The sequence below is a fragment of the Augochlora pura genome, chromosome 7 (genome assembly GCF_028453695.1).
Source record: "Augochlora pura isolate Apur16 chromosome 7, APUR_v2.2.1, whole genome shotgun sequence".
Taxonomy (NCBI): domain Eukaryota; kingdom Metazoa; phylum Arthropoda; class Insecta; order Hymenoptera; family Halictidae; genus Augochlora; species Augochlora pura.
Window position 1 is genome coordinate 30,263,473 of NC_135778.1, and position 23,093 is coordinate 30,286,565.

The 23,093-nt window shown below is 34.3% G+C and overlaps 1 protein-coding gene across 1 annotated transcript in view; it reads left to right on the plus strand.

The window, feature by feature from the left end:
- The first annotated feature begins 1,225 nt into the window (after window positions 1–1,225).
- LOC144472747 (uncharacterized) overlaps window positions 1,226–23,093 on the plus strand; it is a 110,166-nt gene continuing 88,298 nt past the window's right edge. Inside the window, exon 1 of the mRNA XM_078186077.1 lies at window positions 1,226–1,973. The gene's annotated coding sequence lies outside the window, so the exon portion shown is untranslated. The remainder of the gene's footprint in view (window positions 1,974–23,093) is intronic.

Sequence of the window (23,093 nt, forward strand, 5' to 3'; positions counted from 1 at the left end):
TGTTTTTTTTTATATTCACAACATGAAAGACTACATGAACCAAACACGAGCGAGAATTGCGAATATGAATCCGCGAATGGAAGATGACTTTGTCTGCACGTGGTAGTATTATTTAGTTGTGCGTCACTGATTCATTCCAACATTAAGAAACAATTAACATCCACAAATAACAAACTTTGCGATGCAACATTTGAAAACAAGTTAATTGTATTAATCAACACGGAAGAAAATAATCAATAAACTATAAAATAAACACTGTATTGTAGTTAATTAAAACGATTACGTTCCGAATGAATTCTTATTTGCATAAAATCTTGTTCGAAAAATTGTTATCCAAATAAATTGTTATCTGGTTATATGGTTTGGTTTACGTTTAACAGAGAATATTGGAGAAGTTATGACTAAAATGAGGAATCCAATGTTTAAAAACTGATCTCCATGCGCACCAAGACCGATTTGAGGTAGAACTATATCTAGTCATCGTTTATCCGATAATTTCAACAGTTTTGCTCCCCATTATTCAATTCTATAAGTCAATTTCGAATTGCACTTATTCCGCGTGCATAAATAGCTACTCAAATTGAAATGTCTTCGCGAAGGAAAAAGTTTCTCAAGGATTATCAGCAGGGTTAACAGCAAAAGTCACTACGGGGAAGTCCCGTACAGCGCGGCATGGACGTCTATCGGACAAATTCTGAACTACGATCCGACAGAGACTCTGCGTCACGACGCCATCGCAGCTCAAAATTACAATGTTCACCCGGTAAACGTCCCACTCCGTTGTGCAGTTACAATTAAAAACAGTGTAAAAATGAAAAGCGTATTATCAAAGGAAAAATGAATATACATATAATTATAAATAAATACGTTTTCTTGCAATTGATGCAGACTATTTTAATTTTGCATAAAAAAAACCGCAATGTAGAGGTAATTAGTAACAAACAAATGTATAGTGTACGTAAATAACTGGATGACAATGAAAGTAACAGTAACCGTATATGGTCTGTTGTACAGCTCAGACTAAAACCGACCAATTAATTATTGTCAGGAGTGCAGAAAGTCCACAAGTCGAATTACAACAGTTACGGTGTCCGGAATTGAAGCGGTCCATTGACAGAGATTCCGAATGGGCGTCCCAACGGGCATCCGAATGGGCGGCCATCGGCCGATCTCGGCCGAGCATTGTCGCGGTTGTCGGTCGGTTCGTCGGTTGTAGCCGCCCGCGCACTAGACCGGGCCGGTCGACGGGGGCCGAGGTTAGCCGAAGCCGGTCGAACACGGGCGAATAGTTCGCTCGAATCGCGCCGCCGCGATGCATCGCATCGGTTCGAACGCGCGCTCGCCCGGGCTGGCTGTCTCGCTCGTCTCCCTAGTGTGTGTCCCTAGTCGCTCGAGATTCGTCCTCTCCCTTATCGCTTAGCGCGACGGCGCGGCTTCGAAAATAGGCGCGCTGCTGCTGTTGCCACTCGCGACGCCGCGACGCCGGCCGTCGTACGAGAACGGGCCGTGTCGTTTCCGCGTTGACAGCCCTGCGGACGATCCGCGCTAGTTGTGCAGCCTCTACAGTGTGTCTACTCTCTCGATGAACTTGTCGACCGCCTGTGACGCTTGAATGCGACCGGCGACGTGCGCGCGCGCGCCGACGACGATTGCCTCGTATAATCCGTGACAGGTTCTCGTTTAGATCGCGACGCCTGTGCCGCGCGCCGGCTCTCGTGTACCCGCGACACTCGCCAGTGAGAATTCGAGACGCGGTTTCGACCGTTCCTACGCTTCCTGCAGTGGTGTTCTTGCAAAACAGAAGGTGCGCGACGTGTAGATGTCTGCAGATATTTACGGCTCCTAAAAGCAAGTGCACGCGCACGCCGCGTGGTCTCTACGCGATCTGGCCCGCAACGAGCACGCGCCGGCGACGTTTCGGTGACAAAGCGCCGGACCATTCGATAACACCCGGTATGGATTCCCATCCGATGGTGAGTTTCGCAACTTCTCTATTCTATTTCCGCGATGCTTGAATTTGTTTTATTTTCTCCTGGCCATGTTCGATTTCGTTTCTCACCGTTTCGAGATCCAACAAACTTGAGGTGCGTCATAGTCCTATGGTACACGTGTTCTCCGCCCGCTGTGGGACGGACAGCTATTATGATGAGAGCTGTTTGTACTTGTTGTCGTACTTTGACGAGTTTGACGCGAGTCTGGCGAGATTTCTGGCAATAACTGGACTACGGATCTTTATGCAAAGTGAAATTTATATTCGTCAAGTACGATATGAATAAGTGAAACAAAGTGTTCCTTCTTTCTCGAGAAATTTCTGTTAGTTGAAATTAATGCAATCTGGACACATAATCACAGCCAAATACATAGATATCCTTAAAGTTATTTATTATCAATATTGTTTGAAGTTACATCTAGCCATTTTTATTATAAATAAGTAAAATTCGCAGTCTAGAATAATAATAATTCGTCGAGTATGAATATTATACTTGATGTCATCAATAGTTAACCCTCTTAGCGCCAACCTTTTGATTTCGATAATGTTTCGCGACACCTGATAATTAGAAAATTGAAAAAGGAATATAACTTGAGGAATAAAACGATCGTGGTCAACAACAACATATCGTTGTTCCACACTAAAAGGGTTGAGCGTTGAAATAAATGTACACGGTGTGTACGTATGAATTTTCTTTGTCTTCTGTAGCGTTATTAGAATCGACAAAAATTCGAATTATTGTTGTGATGAAAGAAATGGTAGGGCAAGGGTACGTGTGACGTTTATTCTGTAAAAGTTGTAGATACCGTAAAATTCTTTGAAAATGCGCTCCAAAATGACGTCAGTATTTGGAGATAGAGTTGCGGACGATTAGGAACCTGACGCTCTAGATTAAATGACCCAACAATCCGTTGAAATGTGATAAGTTATCTAGAGAATTTCGCAGGTGACACGTTCGAGTTTGTTTCATCATATTTCGAATGTTTCGCAGACTAGGCCACAGTTTCTGATTATTCACGATCTGATTAAACACTGCTGTCGACGATCAAAGTTTAATAATAGTTACTGTGATTTAGACCAACTTGCTAGAGTGCAAGTGCCAAAGAGTTTTAACGCAACGTGGACATTCTAGTTTGTCGGACTTGTTTCAAATGATGTGAGAAAATTTTAAAACCGATGCAGCGTTTTCTGTGTAAATGAGGCTTCGATTATGATCGCATATTCAAACAGGTTAAAACGCGGCTGATTTTATATACTGTGATGTAATTGATACTTTATTATACACTGCAATTGCTACTTTATTATACACTGCAATTGCTACTTTATTATACACTGTAATTGCTACTTTATTATACACTGCAATTGCTACTTTATTATACACTGTAATTCCTACTTTATTATACACTGTTATTGCTACTATATTATACACTGTAATTATAAACTGTGATTTTGTAATTGCTAACTTACTGAACATTCTTACACAAGGTCGATAATCTCGTAATTAACCCCTTGCACTACGATTCCTTTCAAGCTGCGTTGATTAGCATTTACTTATCCTTAACCCCTTGCCGTACCATTTTCGTTACAATTACTATGATTAGAATCTTTTTGATCACACTAATTTCTTCGAAGATAAAGGAATTTTATATTCATTATTTTCTTACGTCTGCTCTAATATTTAAATATTGCTAACAAGCGAGTAATATTTAATTCTTACTTAAAGGAGCGGATGAACATTCATACCTAACAATTTATTACTAAAAATCTCCATCGCGAGTCTGACTCGTTAAAGTACGGCAAGGGGTTAATATTTTCCTTAATAGTGCCAGACAATTTTTGTTTCTTCTATTATATTTATGCACTTTCGTTTCTAGACTTTGATAACAGAAGAATTTATTTTTACTTCGATATAGTGGAAATTAATAACATTAATATTTATTAGATCCTGCATGAAATCTGTATCATGATTCTGACACGTTATTATAGTGCAAGGGGTTAACGTTATTGTAACTATTCATTGTCAAGTGCTGAAATATTGAATTTGAAATTAAACTATACCGTTGAATTGCATAAAAATACAATGCGTGACCTTGTTTAGTTGCCTTTGAGCGGCGTTTGTCGCAGTGTGAACAGAAGAATTGTGTGAATGAAAAGACGGCCGACGGTTCGCCATTACTTCACAATTTTTGCTATAAATGACTAAAATATGCAGTCTAGATATTAGTGTCCGTTGATCGGTCAATACGTAGATTGTCGCAGACGTTGCCAATGGCCGACAGTTGAATTGTCATTTGTGGCATAGAAAAGATCACCAATAACCGGCGCATAATTGGCAGCTTGCATTGCGGAGGTCACTGGTGGACCGACGTCCAATTTATTCATATTATTGATTCGAATAATTCTTCAATGCAATTGATATACAAATAATGTTTCGTTAACCCAGACCTAACCTGCTGACCTAACATTGTATTATGGAGGGCATAAGTGGCCGACGTTCAATTTATTCATATTATCGATTCGAGTAATTCCTCAATGTTGATAGAAATGAATAGTGATCTTTGTAAACCGATAACTGTAAATATAATAGATGTACGGTTTGTAATAATTAAGATGTGGATCTGTACGCAAATAAAAAATTGTCCAAATTAATTGTAAACTACACCGTTTAGACGAAAGTGTCTCTTCTTTTTAATAACTTTAATAAGTCGATTATATCGCGACGTACTTTTAAATTTTCTTTGATCTGTTGGTTTCTGTCAGAAATTAATAGATAAGACTTAATTAATAAATCACTAAGACTTAAATTTATTTGTACTACATAGAAAAATTGCAGTAAACATTTAAGCAATATATTCATTATTTTGATTACTCCATGCTATAGTAGTAATAAAAATAATAATAGTTTTATTTCAATTGGTACAGTTTCATTAAAGTTTTTGACGTTGTTTTTATAGATATCACTATTACAACAATATTTATAATATTATTATTATTATATATATACAAAGCGAAACTAATCTACAGTTAAGATATATTATTATTATTATTATTATTTCCTTTTATTTTCTATATTGTTATTTGTCAAGTGTTTCTAATAATAAGTCATTTTTGTTAAAGCAGAATAAGACCAGTTTTGTTCAATTTATTTTCTAACTAACTGTCTAATCGTTCAATAAATAATCATGTTTGTTTGGTATTATAACTGTAAACGCGCTCATCTGTGAAATATGAAATGTGCAACGACACCTACACAAAATTTATCATGCTCGGTGAATAAAACAGTTTCTACTGTTCTGCTCGTATCAAAGTAGGTGACTGCGAAACATTGTTACAACGTGATAAAGAATGTTCTTGAGAGATATCGAACGGCAGGAAAGGCTTGTCATTTATATTTCACATTGTCACGATCTCAGAAAAATGTATTCGACATTAGACTCATATATTCAGTTTTATTTTTTATAACGCTATAAAAGTATGTACGCCATTATAATTAGGAATTGCCCTATACTTGACAATGAGTAGGTTCTGTAATTAAATCGTAAAGAATGTTTAAATTTAACACTTGGCAGAATTGATGACTGATAGATTTTCACTTGATTAAAGCAATTTTATTCGAATATGTTTAACTATTGTAACATGATCAGAATGTATTGTTCTATTAAGGAGAATTTGCGAGATAGTTTTGTCGCAGACAGATTTGCACAGCTTTTGTCATTAAATCGCGAAAGAATCTAGAATTGGATAATTTTATAAAAGTCGTAGCTAACAGATTCTTGCTTAAATAAATAATTTTGTTCAACTGTTTATAATATTATCAGAATGTAATGTTTATTTCAGAAGAATTTGCAACATCGTTTTGCAGAATAAAAATTTGTCTAGCTTTTGTACTTTAATGGCGTAATATTATTAAAATCGAATAATTAATATTATCGAAATAGACTGTTTCTATGGATAAAGTGTAAAATATTTTGTTTTAAGTTGAATGAATTTTTTCACTCCTTCAACTATCTTGCACAAGTACGTGTCATTATTCTTAGGAGAGTTTACCAAAATATTTCACTGCAATGTGATTAAAGACACAAAAAATCCTCAAATCTGAAATCTGAGTTTTCTTTTCCAAAGGGAACTCTAACACTGACAATAAGAGTTAATTATAATTAATCAGTAAGAGTAAAGTGCCATTGAAAAATATTTTAATGAATATAATAATAATCTTATTGAACAGACTAATTTTTGGCGTGCACACAATCTTAGAATAGTAAATACTAAATTTTTACCATTGTACTATATTATTTTATTAAAAATTATACACTTACTCCACTTATCGTATATTTGAAAAGCTGAATGTTTCTATAAAAAAAATGACCGTGTGTAAATAGAATTTTCTTTCTAAAAGTAACCTTTAAAGTTGTTAATAACGATGAAGTTAATAATAAAATTTTAATCACATCCTTACCGTAAGTATTACATTTCGATCGTTCAGCTGTATTATTCCGTTATAAATCATGTATTTCTGCTACTTTTCATATAATCAAAAAGCTGAACTTTTTTTTTGAAATATAGATTAGTATGCGGAAGTTGAATTTTCTTTTCCAAAGTTAACTCGAAAACTGTGAGCAGCACAGAAGAGTCATCTTACGATTCGCGCTCAGCGCGTAGAAATAAAAACACGCGGGACCCATTCCCGTCGTGTGGAAACGCGTTGTTCTCCATCTGCATGACAATAAACGTGTCATAGCCGCGAGTGCAAACCCTCCGTTCCAAGAACTAATAAGTTAGCGAGTGAAACGTGATCGTTAAGCGAAATGATTCGCGATTTTTCGGCGGTAACGCGGGAATTGCCGCACTTCCACGGGCCTGTTAATGGCCTTTTCCAAGGATCGTAAATTGCAACAGCCATTATTATCATTCCGTTCGTGATTATTAAAATATCGGACGCGGTACTCCTGATACTTAGCCGCCCATTGTGAGCATTGGCGCTTGATGACATAATGGCACTTCGGGCATCGATCGAACGATCGCTGCCAATACAAGAAACGTCTTTATTGTGGACCGACGTCTCTTGTACGCCCAATTTCAATTCAACCTGTCAATTTTTATTCGAGTCGGTGAGAACCGATCGCGTGGAACAGTGCCACGCTGAATTCGATTCTGTGAAAAGTGGAGACGGTTAATTGTCATTGTTCTACACGAATCTACAAATTCAATCGCAGTTCACTTTCAGGCTTATAATGAATACTTGTTCGATAAGTTTAAATTAAAAAATTGTGGATAAGGTCGGTAAATGTGGAAAAGAAAGAGATCATTTTATGGTTATGCAAAACGCATTTTTTAATATTCTTTACAAACTTTAGATCAGGGTTAACAAACTAGTTGAAGTGTCTGGTTGCTAACCTTTTATTTTTACATTTTGTTTAAAATTCGACTATCCCATTGATGTTGTGAAAATTGTTCATAATTGAATATGAAATTGTATGATACAAAATATAATATTAATAATATGAACAAAATTAATGTTGATATTATAATACAGTACGAAATATTAATATTATAATGATTATTTATTATAATATTTCATGTTTCATGTTATAACATTAATATTAATTCTGTTAAATTAATTAATTGTGTGTTAATAACATCAATATTAATATTGCACCGTTCTTAATTAGTTACGAAAGAACGGTTACAATAAACAAAAAGAAATGCGTAATATAAAGAAAGCAGAATTTTTTTAAAAATATGAATGTCTGATTTTTGTTTAATGAAACTGTTCTTTTGTAGCTTATTAAAATCGGTCCAACATGAATACTGTTAAAAATAATACAATGAATTAAATTCTTACAATTAATATTAACGTCATTAATATCGATATTAATGTTACAATATAAAATATGAAATAAAACCTGACTATATGCATAATTAAATTGATTACATTAATTAAGTACGAAATTGAAGGAGAACTTTAAAAATGTAAATGGTCAACCTGTATTCTAACCCTGCGAGATCATTGCGGTTATGCCAAGATCCGGAGCATAACAGAGTGCTATGATGAAAGTGGTTTCAGTTTTTTATTTTCCAAGTTTATGCCATATAATGTTTAACAATTGATGGTTTCGCGGCAATAAGAACGCAGTTGCACTGTTTAATACTGTTTTTGTTAGGCGTCCTATCCCTATTGAAAAAAATGTGGTCTCTCGCTTGGTGTAAACAGGAATCAGCACCGAGTAACAAGTATGGCGGTTTCACAACAGATTGCATCGCGTGTTTAATATGTCTGGTGCAATAGAGAGGCAGTCCTATAAACTTATCCCGCGTTCTGGCGTTGGATATTATTACTTCGAGATACATTATTCATCACGCTCGCGATTATAATAAAATATAGCTTACTTTTTATAGCAAATCTTCGATGTGAGCTGCAGCTGTTGTGATTTCGGCATAAAGATGCGTGGCTATGAGATATTAAATTGTGTTTAGAGGAATGGTAAAGGTTTATTGACTTCTTCCGCAAGAATTCTGTGATACATTAGGTCGAGTTATAAATTAATTCCGTTTTTTGATTAAAGATTTATTTTTTTATTTATTTCTTCATTTACTTTTACTTTCTTACGTTGAACCTTTATTATATGTTGTTATTAATATTATTAATATTTTATTAATGTATTATTAATACGTTCTTAATATGTTATTAATAATTACTGTTGTATGATAACACAAGATTATAGGAAATATGTCGGTTGGTATTTTATTTAACAAAAATATGCAGCAATAACACCTACTGGATTTTTCAATGTATTTTTCAATTGAAAGAAATTTTATACTATATGATATTTAAAGATATCAAAATTGAAATGGTGGAGATCTTATACATAGCCGAAATTTTCACTTGAATTTATTAAATATTAAAATTAAGTTCTAAATTAAATTGCCTCTTTTTTAACGTCATGATATATAAGCAGAACATTTTTATCGTGAATTTATTATTCTATTAAAAATTAGTTACTTTTGTGAGTTTAATCTTCAGAATTGAATGTCTTCTGTTGTATGATTATTTAACATTACAAAGATATAGGAGAGATATTTTCATTTAAAGAAAAGTTGAATCATTAAAATGTCGATAAAAAATCCATTACAACTACAATTTCTATTAAAAATCTGCTACAATTTAAATTTCTCTTAAAAAATCTATTGCAATTTAAATTTTTATCAAAAATTTATTAAAAAATCATTACAAATTAAATTTCTATTAATACATGACAGAATATTGGTGAAATTTATTTTGACTGGAAATATAAATTACGTAGTGATAATCTATAATAATATCTTTACTCGAAAGAAATTTTCGAAAATTAAAAGTTAAATTGTTCGTTTTAATTACAACTTACAGCGCTCATGGGGAGGAATAAAAGTCCGAAAAGAACCACAAGTTAACCTTTTACATAAACAACGATGTTCTACATGCAAAGATGAGTAGAAACAAAGAAATAACATTTTTTCATTTAGTTTCATTTCATTTTTGAGGAAAATTAGGTTGAAAAAAATAGTACTATTGAGTAGGAATATCAAGTGACGTGTCTGACAATGACGTACTAACTCTACTTTTCGTCATACTACGATCTTACATATTAATTACCTAAATAAATGTAGGGATGTTAGCAAATAAATATAGGAATAATTCTTAAATGGAAAAATGTTACTCCTCTTTGTCGACTTATTTTTGTATGTAAAATCTCTTCTCTACCTGTTTTACCACAAATTTTGATACACCCTATAGAAAATGTACATCCTATCAATTACGCGCCGATTATTAAGGCATTTGCACTAATCTCGAAAAAACTGTTTGCAATAAAAGTTAATAAGTACTTCGGAAAGAACGAAGTGTGATAATACAGTTGTCGTAAAAAATTTTCTTTCGATAAAAATAACGGGTCACCTTGACTTTTTTGAAATAAGCATTGCGTATTTTTGACTTTATGGCGTTATAGCTAACCTGAAAACAAATTCAACGATCTGCTGCACAATTACTTACAAATGAATTTTAGCTTAAAAACTACTTTAAAATACACGATTTCTTGAGCTCTTTGCCGAAAAACAAAATATTTCGAAATTTTTAATATTGCACATTGTTCATTCATAAATGCCTAAAAATTGGAGCAACGATTTAAATAAACATCCGTATAATTTTTTAATATTGTTTTAAATTACGCTAAGCTTAAAGACAAAAAGTTTTGTCTCTATACAAATTTGCAAAATACATTTTGCAATATTTTATTGAAATGAAAACGATTTTGGATGAAATTGTCTAAATAAGTTTATTTGCCACAAAGAAGATTTTTTATGGAGATTCAGTGGTACAAAATGATAATATGAATAGCCAAACTGATAACATTAATAGTTATCACCTTTGCCAAGGATTTATAGAGATTTTTAATAGTGCCTTGCTCTAATTGCTCTAATTGTAGAAATATTTTCGTAAAAGTACTATTGTCTAGCCTGTGAAATACAATTCTACTTTATTTCTGCAACTTGATAGGTTTGCAGATTTGTATACATAGAAACGCAACTTTGACGATACTGTTAAATGAATAAAAATTATATCAATTTCAAAGTGTGATATATTTTTCGCTGGATACTGTACGTGATATCTTCTGCAACATCTCTGCATTTTTGGAGATTTTTTATTTTTTACAACTGGCATTACCAATTCTCACATAACTTCTTGTACCTAATTATTACTAGTATAATTAGCGCTTGTACCTAATTAACAACTATTATAATTAGCTTTTGTAACTAATGATTCGTTCATAATTAGCTCTTGTAACTAATGATTGCTATTATAATTAGCTCTTGGAACATCTTTTTTTGTTAGACTGATTTAAATGCCTTAAAAATCGGCGCGACCTTCAAGATGGACACTCTATATAATTAACAGCTTTTTCGTAATACGTTTAATCGTGCCTTGCGGTAATATAAAAACGAAGGTCGTAATGCGAGATCAATAAAAATTTCGTTAAGCTTAAAGCGTGCGCTATCCTTTTGTTCCGGATCGTGTATTCGTCTTATTAATTTCGACTGCGGGGAGATCACGAGAGTCACCTCGATAAAGCAGAGGAAATGCATAACAAAAATCGCGCGAAGGATACGAAACGAGGAAGGAGAAAGAGAGAAATGTTTGTCGCCGGCGTGCAACAAATGAATCGCGATGGACGCGTCGGGAAAAAAATGGTAAGGTCGAGCGCGCGGAGTGCTTGCACAAGGCTGGTTGCTCGGAGGTGCTTCGGTTTCTTTCGTCCAAAATGACTTCATCCGCGGACGATTCCAAGGATTTCGTTGGAGGAAGGAAACAAAAAGCAGGTAGCAATCACGGCGAGGAATGCGCGGGAAGGTTGAAATAATAGCTGCACCGGTGCAGTCGGCGGTGCAGCGGTGCAGAGGAGCACCGATGCAGCAGTGCACTGATGCACTGATGCAGGGACGAGCGACGAGCCGATGCTGATACTAGCACACAGTGGGCTAGAAACTCGTTTAACGCGTCCAAAATTAGCTATCCATAGCTATACCATATTTCAATAATATTTCGTTTCAACGCTTCTTTCGAAGTAATAACCGTATTTCTTAATAACCGTTCTTCGACTTCATCCCATAAGTGTTCAAAGGGGTTTAATTCGGGACATTGCGGTTGATGCGGCAACGCGTGTAGAACATTATACAACGTCCATTCTTGGACTATTTTAGCGGTATGCTTCGGATCATTGTCCGACTGAAATCAATAATTGTTTGGTAAATTCAATTTTGATACAATGTTTTTGAAATTTTCCTGCAAAATTTTCAAGTACTTCTTTTTGTCCACTATATGGTCGATAAGCAGAAAGTTTCCCATTTCACTAGATGCCATGCAGACGCAAATCAATATAGATCCACCATTATGTTTTCTAGTCGATCGTAGGTTTCGCGGTTCTAATTCTGTGGTTTATTTCTTCCGGACACTTTTACGTTCATCACTACTAAAAATGTTAAATTTACTCTCACCAAAAAGTGATACTTTGCTCCAGAACGAATTATTTTTATAAATCAATTTTTCGAAGAATTTTAAAAGTACAATTTTATTTTTGGTTGAATGTTAGAAGCGCAATACTTTCGTGTATGAGTGTAGGTACATAGCTCTCTCGATCTCGCTCGATGAACTCGCGAGGAGCCGGCTCTCCACCGCGGTGACTAATAACGCGATTCTGTATCGTGTTAAATTCCTTCGTCCGGCTGATTCCCGCCGGTTTATGGGATGCCTTCCGGGGGTATCGTGATAGCTCGCCGATTAATCGCAGCCACCGAGCAAATACGCCCGATCTTGACCTTTCGACGAGTCTGGAATCTCTTTGTGACTTCTTCGGAAAGCCGGACGGTCGACGTACAGTTTATCCTTTCGTTTAACCCGGTCGCAGACAATGACGTCGAAAGGACGTCACTGGTTTTATACGCTGTTTCAGGCTTCAAAGTCGATAATGTCTCGCACTCGAACGGCGGAACCTTCGACGAAATTATAACCGAGTATGCTGAGGAATCATTTATGATTTCATTTGTTACCTTTCAACCACAGTGTCTTTAAAGATAGTTTCAGGAATTGTTGGAATCTGTTGACAAAAATATAAGTTAGAATGAGTATGCTTGATATTATTTATGGTTTTATTCATTAATTTTTGTCAACGGATCTTTTGAACTGCTCCATCTAAGGGATGTTAGATTTTCTGTGGATCTTAATGAAACATAGACGAACGATTCGATCGATTCAGAGTGATGGGAATTCATTTACATTGTAATACAATTATATAATAGAATCACATTGTTATATAATTACATAATTTAATTATATTGTAATACAATTTCATTGTATTTGGATTACACCGTAATTCAATTAAGTTATTAAATTACAATATAATTTAATCATGAATGTAAATAGATTATAGCATAATTCAAATACATTAAATGTCAAATATAATGTAATAAATTACAATGCAATTAAATTAGAAAATAATTGAAATACAAGTTTTCAAATTCCAGCCCAGATCTCTGAAAAAATTAGATACATTTTTGTGTTTCTTTCACATAAATAATTTTTGTCCCATCTACGTAAGAAATAAACGAATTTAAACAAATTTAAGCAACTCAAACAAATATCAACAAATGTAAACAAATAAATAAACGACATTCTAATACGAATCAGTTTGTAATTTAATTTAACGACGACCTGAATTACAAATCACAAAATTATTTTGTCATTTAATTCAATCGTGATATAAAATATAAATTACAATCTAATCGAATTACTTCGCCATTTTATTCAATTGAGATAAGATCTATGAATTACAATGTTATCGAATTACTATGCAATTTAATTACTTTGTAATTTTAATCCCTGAATTCAATTATAACTGAATATTGTTATTTGAATCAATCGTTAAAAATTGTTGACAAAAATATAATTGAGTGTGATCATGCTCGAAATTATTTATGATTTCATTTATTAATTTCTGTCGACAGATTTTTTGAGATGTTTGATGTAGGGATGTTAGACTCCCGATGGATCTTAATGAAGTCCATAATAAACGTTTCAATTAATTGTCAGAAATTGTTGGCAAAAATATTGATGTAGCAGCAATAATTGGAATATAAAATATAATCGATGTAATAATTGGATAATACCATAAAGGGTGAAGTAATTAGGAAAATTGTACGGTTAGGAAGAGATCTTGTGATACCAAGACGAGAACTGGTCGATTTGCTGTGGCCGGAGAATCATCTATTTAGCAAGAATCCTAAAGAATAGACCTCTCTCTTCATGTTATTAGAAATATTGAAAGAAATTACGCGAAGAAATTACTCGATATGTATAATTATGCAGCGACTCTCAAAACTGTTGCAATAGACAGCATAATCGAGTAAAAAGCAACGGAAATTAACCAGTAATTAAACATTGATAAGAAGGAATCATTACCAAAATGAAAATGAAATTGTTATTATCGAGCTTTTAGATTTACGAAATGAAAATAAAAATTTAATCTTGGCCATAAAATTAAATCTTGCTTTTTGTATTTTAACGTGAATTTTCGTCACTTTCGCATCTGAATGAAAATCGATGCTTTCAATGACAACTGTTCTAAATTTTCATATAATTTAATAAACGTTCGTTGCAAGCTAAAATGTTATTATAAGCTATATTCTCGTAATGGACTGGTCTTTGTTCGTCCGTTTCGGTCATGTTCGTTAATTTCAAGCGACCGTAAAACTGAAATTCAATCGAATACGCGTTAAAATCCCGCATTGAAAATATATTTCCAGAAAATCGATTCCCTTTCATCGGGCTCGAGTAGGTTGTATAAAGACCCTCGAACGGGTCCCGTCCAGAAAAATGTGTTTCTTACAACAATAATGTTTTTTCGCGGCGCGTACACGCCGATGGATAATTGAGGAGGAAAGAGGGCGAAGAGGGAAAGAGTACGGGACCGCAATTTTACGTAGCGCGACGAATGCTGGGACGAGTGTGCTTTATAAGGTGCTTGTTAAATTTTACAACCGGTCATTACGCTCTTGATTCTGGTAAAACTTGAGGAAATAATAATAACGCGTGGTTAAACCGGCGTCGCGTCGGTTCGACGAGGGGTCGATGGAAATTCCTCGTTTTCGTGAGACATCAACAGCTTCCGACATGCAGCCATTTTTCATGTTCCATCGGCATTGTCTGCGGCAGAGACGGCCCAAGAATTTTATTCGGATAACCGATGAAATATACACTGCCGGACAAAAAGATAGTACACTATACGTAATTAACGTGACTTTTCTTTATTTAACCCCTTGCACTATAATAACAAGTCAGACTCGTGATTAATATTTCATACAACATCTGCTAAATGTGAATATTATTCACTTCTTCCGCAGTGAAATCACATTGAATTCTTTTGTTATCAAAGTCTAGAAACGGAAGTAAATAAAGACAATGCAATAAACAAAAATTATTCAGTCCTATTAAGGAAAATATTATGAAAAATAATCAACACAGCATGAAAGGAGTCATAGTGCAAGGGGTTAACGTTCCAACCAAAGTTTTATACCTATGCAAAGCAAAAAACCACTATAAACATACAATATTAGATTCAATTGATTTCAATTGAAATTAAATTAATATTATATTAAATTGTTCTTATTTCTCGAAAAGAGAGAAAGAGAATTTTTATGGAGATACAGTGGCAGAAAATGATAGTATGAATAGACAAAATGATAACATTCATAGTTATCATCTTTGTCAAGGATTTATAGAGATTTTAAATCGTGCCTTGTTCTAATTATTTTAATTGTAGCTATTAATTGTAACTATTAAGCATTAATTATCGTTTGCTGATTTATTGAGATACATAACTCTTAGCTAAATGTGCTATCATCTTATATCAGTATATATTCATAAAAATAACATTGTCTAGTCTTTAGGCATGTTTCTAGTTTTCCAGATTTATATATATATATATAGATACGAAAACACGGTTGTAATATTAAATAAATAAAAATTGCGTTTGTAAGGTGTGGAATTTTTTCATCGGACACTGTATATGTCTGCAACAGCACGGTATTCTTCAGGATTTTTCATTTTTTACAACCAGGATTGTCATTGATTACACCATGATTATTACGCTAATTATATTTAACTAATTATAACTAATTCGAATTAACGAAGTATAATTAACTAATCATAACTACCGCACCAATTATAATTAAACTCGTAAATAAATATAAGTATAATTGTTACGTCTTGCAGCTAATTATAACTAACTTAATCTGTTCTAACAACTAGTTATAACTAGTTGAATTAGTCTTTACATCTATTTATAAATAATACAATTATTTCTTATATCTACATACAACTAATTCATTTAGTCCATACAAATAATTATAACTAGCTCAATTAGTTCTTACTACACAATAAATTATATGTAATATATATTATTATATAATATAATACACATAATATCTGTTGCGACGGCAACACCGAAGGTCGAAAGCGCCTAGCCACCCCTTTAGTCATTAAGTCATAAACATGCGAATAGGCCGGCAATAGGTAAAAAATCATACAAGCGAAATCACTTTACGACTACAGTACTTAACGAAACTCGACTCGACGAACGGACAACACGTGCAACAGACCTACAGTACCGTTGCACGGACAACCATTCATCAATTTTACTGTAACAAAGAATACGACACAAACCAGAACTTTCTACCAAATTTCCCACTCCTCATTCCAAGTTTCTTGCGACACACCCACCTCCAATCAAAAACGCTTCATGTCCTCCACCAAAAACTACCCTCCACCAACCAATGCAAAACCGAGGTGACAACAGACAGAACACGACGAACGAAAGACAGATCAAAGTAACCATTCAAACATAACGCATTCATACTAAGATCAAACGTAACATTCAAACATATTCAGAAATCGCGAATATTATACTTATACAGTGTTGTAAATAAAGTGTAAATAGAAGCAAACAAGCGTCTGTATCACAACGGCATTGTACCAAACGCGTACATACAATCCGGTTTTACAAGCCGGATCAACAACAAACCACGTATACAATATCTAATTGTGACTAATTAAATGATTTATTATGGCAAATATTGTGTTTTTGCGCAGATTTTTCGAATACTATAAAAAGTATAAATTAGCATAGTTATTTCCTATTTACGGTCACTAATTTGTTAAATGACGAACCGAATTTTTCTAAAATGTAATATGAAAGTGAGAATATGCATAAGGATCCGGAGCGAAATTATAACTAATTCAATCAGCTTTATAACTAATTGAAAGTAATATAATTAGTACGATTATATTACTACAACTAATGTAATTAGTATATTATATCACAATAAATATGATTAGTATTATTATGTCATAACTAATGTACTATAATTAGTTATAACTGATTATAATTAATTATAACTAATACAATTAGTTGTTCTAACCAACTAATTATATCTAATATATAATGTTAAAAATTTGTTATATTAACTAATTATAATAGTCAGTGATCGATTAAATTACTTTGCGGCCAATTCCGTTCGAAATGAAGGGAACGTTACGACGAGTGTGTCTTAATTTTTTCATCGGCCGGCAGGATCGGACAAAAGCGAGCGAAGGTTCCCCTCGTTCACGGTCGATTATTTCGCGCTCAAGTGGTTCGATTCTCGCGACAATTGGCCAAGTGACAATTACGGAGTGCTGGTTCGCCGAGGTCCGGCGCGGCGGCTGGGTGCCCCGGGGTCCGTGCGTGTGACATTTAAGTAATCGTTTCGCACGCTCCGAGAACCAATCGGGCCCGGTAATCATCGTGCCCGGGCCTTAAACAATCTCCGTACCTCAGGTGCGTGCGCTCTCCACGCCGAGGATGTAATCAATCCTCGTTTATACGCACGCTTCACCAGCTGGAATCCGGGATCGTTTTAAGAAAGCTATCATAAATTATTCCGAGCTCTTGGACACGTCCCATATGGCGTCATAAGTTTCCAGGCGCTAGCGTAAAGTCGAGATAGCATAACGCGGCGATGCGCGGTAAGGCAAATCGCTGATCTAGGAGTGCAGAAGACCGATCGCCATACGTAGAGTACGCCTTCGATAGTGTTTATTACGTCGGCGCACGAAAATCGATCATTTTACCTCTGGAATAGCAGTGTTGCTAAATTTCATTGAAATAATGATTTTTGAAATAATTTTCATGATTTTTGTGACATGTACGAATCTTTTAATTCTATATAAATATGTTTACCTCTATAAAAATTCATTGTAACTTTAGATTCTATTAAAAATTTACCAAAATTGATATTTATATTAACACCCCATTATGATTACATATCTTATTAACAATTTGTTAAAAATCCATTATTATTATAAATACTATTAAGAATTATTAACCCTTCGCACTCGAAAACATTTTAACTGTAAATCTGAAATAATTTTGCTGACTCACTCATTCTTGTAAGTCGTACCAATAGTTTCACTATTTAACAATTTTTTAAATATAAACTTCGTTGATATAGGAATTGTTTCAAGAAGTGATGTAACAATTTTCACTTTGCCTTAGAGTCGCCACTCCAGTGCAAACGGTTAAATATCCATTGATATTAAAAATTTATTAAAAACCCATTAGAATCAAGAAATTATTAAAAATTCATAATAACTGAAATTTCTAATTGTTTGCTCAAAACGATTGTGTGACTGAAATAACTTTTTAGGCAAAACAATTTCGAGTTCAATTAAAAATTTGTCACAGTTTAAATTTCTTTTAAATACGGATTATTTCTGCATGTTATTTATTGTTTAGGCGTTTAAAAGTATTTATTTACTTATTTATCTTTCCGGTGTTTTTCTTTATAAACCTGTCAAGTCGCTGAGAGGCCGCGACGTAAAAATTTGGTTAAATAACGTAAAGGAAACGTAAAAGCACGATACAACGATCGTTTTGATTGTAAATGTCAGGTTATGTCAATCGCATTGAATAAAAAGAATTTATCATCAAGAATTTCTCTTTCTCGATTTAATGTCTATCGGATATACGACACAGAATAATCGATTATTAACAGCGTTCGGAATTTTGCGCTCCTAAATCGGCGTTTTTTTCGCCCACGCAGCGCAGCGATGCTCCGGCGTTAACATAAGTCGCTAACATAAGTCGCGGAGTTGCAATAATAACCGTTTACCCACGCGTCCGAATTAGAATATATCCGGCCGGCAATTTATGGAGGAATTATGCGAGTGCGCGCGCCTTATTATGTGTGTCAAGAAGACAACGGAACGAGAATACGCATCGATTAGCATCGACTGATGGGCACTGATGGGCTCCAGCGATGTTTCAATACATATTTGGATTTCCGAATTGCCGTGGGCGTGTCTCTGCTTCATTTCAGTAACATCACCGCGAGGCGCTAGATTATTTTTCAAGCATCTTGTGGCGGGGCTTCGGCGAAACTTTCGCTTTCCGTCGTGAACGCGAGTTTCCAGGCTTTATAAGATCTTTTGTGCTTTTATGGTCGTGGGTGGACAGTTCCACGTTGCACGGTGCCTGATATTTCCATAAAATTGCTGGAATATTATAATTATTCCATAGCAATGAAAAGGAATGCCATGGATTATTGTTATTTATAAATAGAGATTTATACGTTGTTATTTATAAATAGAGATTTGTACATTGTTATTAATAAATAAATATATATAAATCGTTATTTATAAATAGATATTTAACTTGTAATTTATACATATAAGTTATGCTATTATTACATACCGATTTATAAAAAGAAACCAACGTTGAAATGAATCGTAATTTCGAATGGTTGATTTCTGCTACATTTAGAGCCAATAAATAGACTCCAACCTGTTCAATTAATCATAACATGAATTCGACACAATATACAGAACTGTTGGAGATAGTTTTAATGCCAATTTGCGAAGAAATCGATAGTTGAAGTAAATTGATCAAAAAATGTAAATTTCTATTGAACATCTATTACAATGTAAATTTCTATTAAAAATCTACAATTTAAATTTCTACTTGAAATCTGTGATAATTATAATTTCTATTAAACAGTGATTACAATTTAAATTTCTGTCAAAAATTTATTACAACGTAAATTTCCATTAAGAATCTTCTAAAATTTAAATTTCTATTACAAATTCATTACAATTTAAGTTTCCATTACAACTTTATTACATTTCCATTACAAATTTATTACAATTTAAAATTCTATTGAGAACCTACTAAAATTTTCATTTCTATTGAACATTTATTTAAAATCCGTTATAATGTAAATTTCTAATGATTTACCTAGAACAGTTATGTGATCAAAATAATTTTTTGTTCAAAACAATATAAATTTCAACGAAAGATCTATTACAATATTTTCTATTTAATAGTCTATTATAATTGTAAATACTATTTAAACTGTGATAAATAATCGATTGTAATTAAAACGTCTAATTTTTCGTTCGAAACAATTATGTAAGCTAGTTATTTTCCCGAAATAATAATCAAATATCCACCTGAATTGAAAGAATTATTGAGAAAGAACTGCGGACGACTGGGAGTCAAAATAAAAGTAACAAAGTACCAACCGTTACAGCAATTATTACGACTCCTGACGCGGTGTAATCGAACGAGGAACGTTCACCGGCACACAAAGTGAAGTCTACCGCGGCGAGGCGCACGAAGAGCATTGTCCGGAGAACACACACGATTAATTCGTAAGAAAGCATTTTAATGCAATTACGCGCGCGCTTGCGTGAGCAACGGTCTCGAATCGATAGCTCCCATGCAACGAATAAAGATTGACAAGCATATAATCAGCGCTCGAACAACTCAAATGTCAAAAGTGAACGTGTAATTATTTCCCGCCTCTGCCTCCCTCTTTTGCCGTCCCCCCCCCCCCCCCCGGGGCTCCCTCTCCGCGCAGACTCTCCGTGAAATTTTTTAATTCGTCCGAGACACGTTGCCGAGATTAAATCGGACAACCATCCATCAAAACATTATTATTATCTCGAAGTGTGAGACACGCGGAATGAGTTCCATATTTCCGACCTACGGTCGTTGTGTTTCTGCGCGGATTTCGCTGCATAACGAGTTCGAGTCGGTTCGTGTTCCATCAACAGGTCAACGCTGTTTCCTCGGCCGGGGTTTAGTAATTCGCTTCTGATCTAGGCATCGATCGATCGCAATCGAGCAAACAAAATCTCGGTTGCGATTGCAGCGTTGCGATCCGCAGCTGCACAAATACCTTTCGAACGTTTGCCACGAGACCCGCGGAATATCAATCTCCGCGATTGCTCTATTGTTCGTTAAATTGAAACATAAACGATCTTCTGAAGAACTCGGTGTTTTTGGCACTAGGTTTACGGAGATTTTTTGTATACCTATCCTTACGGCACGCGTCAATTTTGACGCGTGTTAAAATAAATAAACATTTTGTAGAATATGTAATTGATTTTTAAAGGAATATTGTCATACAGGTGTATGATATCAAAATATCTATATCGAAATGATACGGTATTTTTATAAGTCCTTTGGTGAAGAGTAAGACATTATCTGAATCATGAAAAATAGTAGCACTTTGGGATCAGCTGAATTTTATATCATTTTCTGAATTTGAAAGGACATGCACCATTTTTCTTTTGAAATGTAAATTTCGGAAATTTTCCTCTTCACTATCTGCTGATTCCTCTATTTTCTCTGCACGTTTTCACTATATTTAATCTGCACGTTTTCACTATATTGCATATTTTCAATTTTATCTTGCGTTTCGATGATGATAGTTTCCCCTGTTGTCACTGCTTTCACCAGAACTATCATCTCTTAGACAGATTTTATTTTTCAACATATATTTTCCTCGTTTGTCCATATTCTATGAAAAAGGGTTATTCGTCAAAGAATGTACAACATGAATTGACATTAACGTTTTCGCAGTTGCTTACAATAACGTGATATTTATTTTTTCAATGCACAAACTAACGATACTCCTAGAAACTTAACTTTCAAAAAATTAATTACTTATTAATTAATATGGATAAGTATGTGTAGCAAGAGATAAATCTAACCGATTTCCAAATTTTTCTACATGAAATTGAAAACGTGTCAAATCGATGCGCTTCGTAAACCTAGTGTTAAACTCTTTGCCCTAGAAGTTAGTTTATGTCTAAACTGAAAATAGTACGACCGGCCAATAGTATTTCCATTTTGCAAGATTTATTTTATGCGCGTGTGATTAACACTTTGCTCTCGGACCCATTTCAATTGTAAATCTAAAGTAATTATCGAATGGTAAAATAAATGAAGTAAGATATCGAATATGGAACGCGGGGACATGGTATGAGAACGGTGTTCCATAATACACTCCCAAACAAAGAAATTGCACGCGTGTGCTATCCTTAATTCCGCATTGTGTAGTTAAGATGGCTCGAAAATTCTGAATGATATGGAAACCCTACGTCATATGAATATGGAACCATAACATGCCTTCACGTGACTTCAGCGAAGTCTGCGTAAAAAAATATAAACATATGGTTGGGTACACACAAAATGATAGCAAACTAAGGATTTGTGATGCTTTACTTTATTTTAATTATGAACAAAATACTTGAATTATAACAACCTAATAATGAGTGGCACCGCCCTTATTTTCGATGACTTCAATCATCCTCTTTGGTAAAGATTTGTATAACATGGATTTAAATCTGTGGTAAATTATTCCATTGTCTTTGGATACACCTTTTTAAATCGTGAATGTTTTCGAATTGCCTCTGTTATAATTAGTTAAATAACCAGGCAGTGGATTTTGGTATATATATATATTAACAATGTGACCGTTACGTACACGTTCTCTATACAAGAATGATCTTACATAGCTAAACAGAGTCGGTGGTTCCCAGAAGAGAACATTCCGGAATTCTTAATATAGTAATTGTATCTCTACATAGGTGTCGACGTCGTTAACGTAATTAAACACCTATCGTGTCCTACCATATCGACACATATCGTGTTTACAGTTGTAAGCTAAAACAGCTATTCTAACAGCCTCCCTTCAGCATAGACAGCTCGCGATAACATTCCCCAGCAGTTTTCAATTATACTTAAGTCAGGGGAGCATGCTGGCCACCTTAAAACACGAGTATTTTCTTTTATAAAATACTCTTGAACAATCTTTGCTGTATGTACAACAGCACTATCCTGCTGAAATATAAATGGCTTCTTAGCAATGTGTTCTGCATACGTATTAATTTGATTTTTAATTAGTTCGACATATTTTATACTGTTCATTCGGCCCTGAATGAATTGAATATCGGTTTCCCCATTGTAGCCAATCCCTGTCCATATCATAACGCTTCCACCTCCTGCTTGTCGTCTGATTGCTTTTATTTCTTCTTTCCGTATGTCATGGTAATAATATAAGTGTCCATCAGAACTATCCAAATTCAATTTTTTCTCATCACTAAAGATAATATTTTCCGGGACCTCTTCCAATGTATGTGTTCTTTTGCGAATAATAAACGTTCCTATATGTGTCTTGACTGTAGGCGTGACTT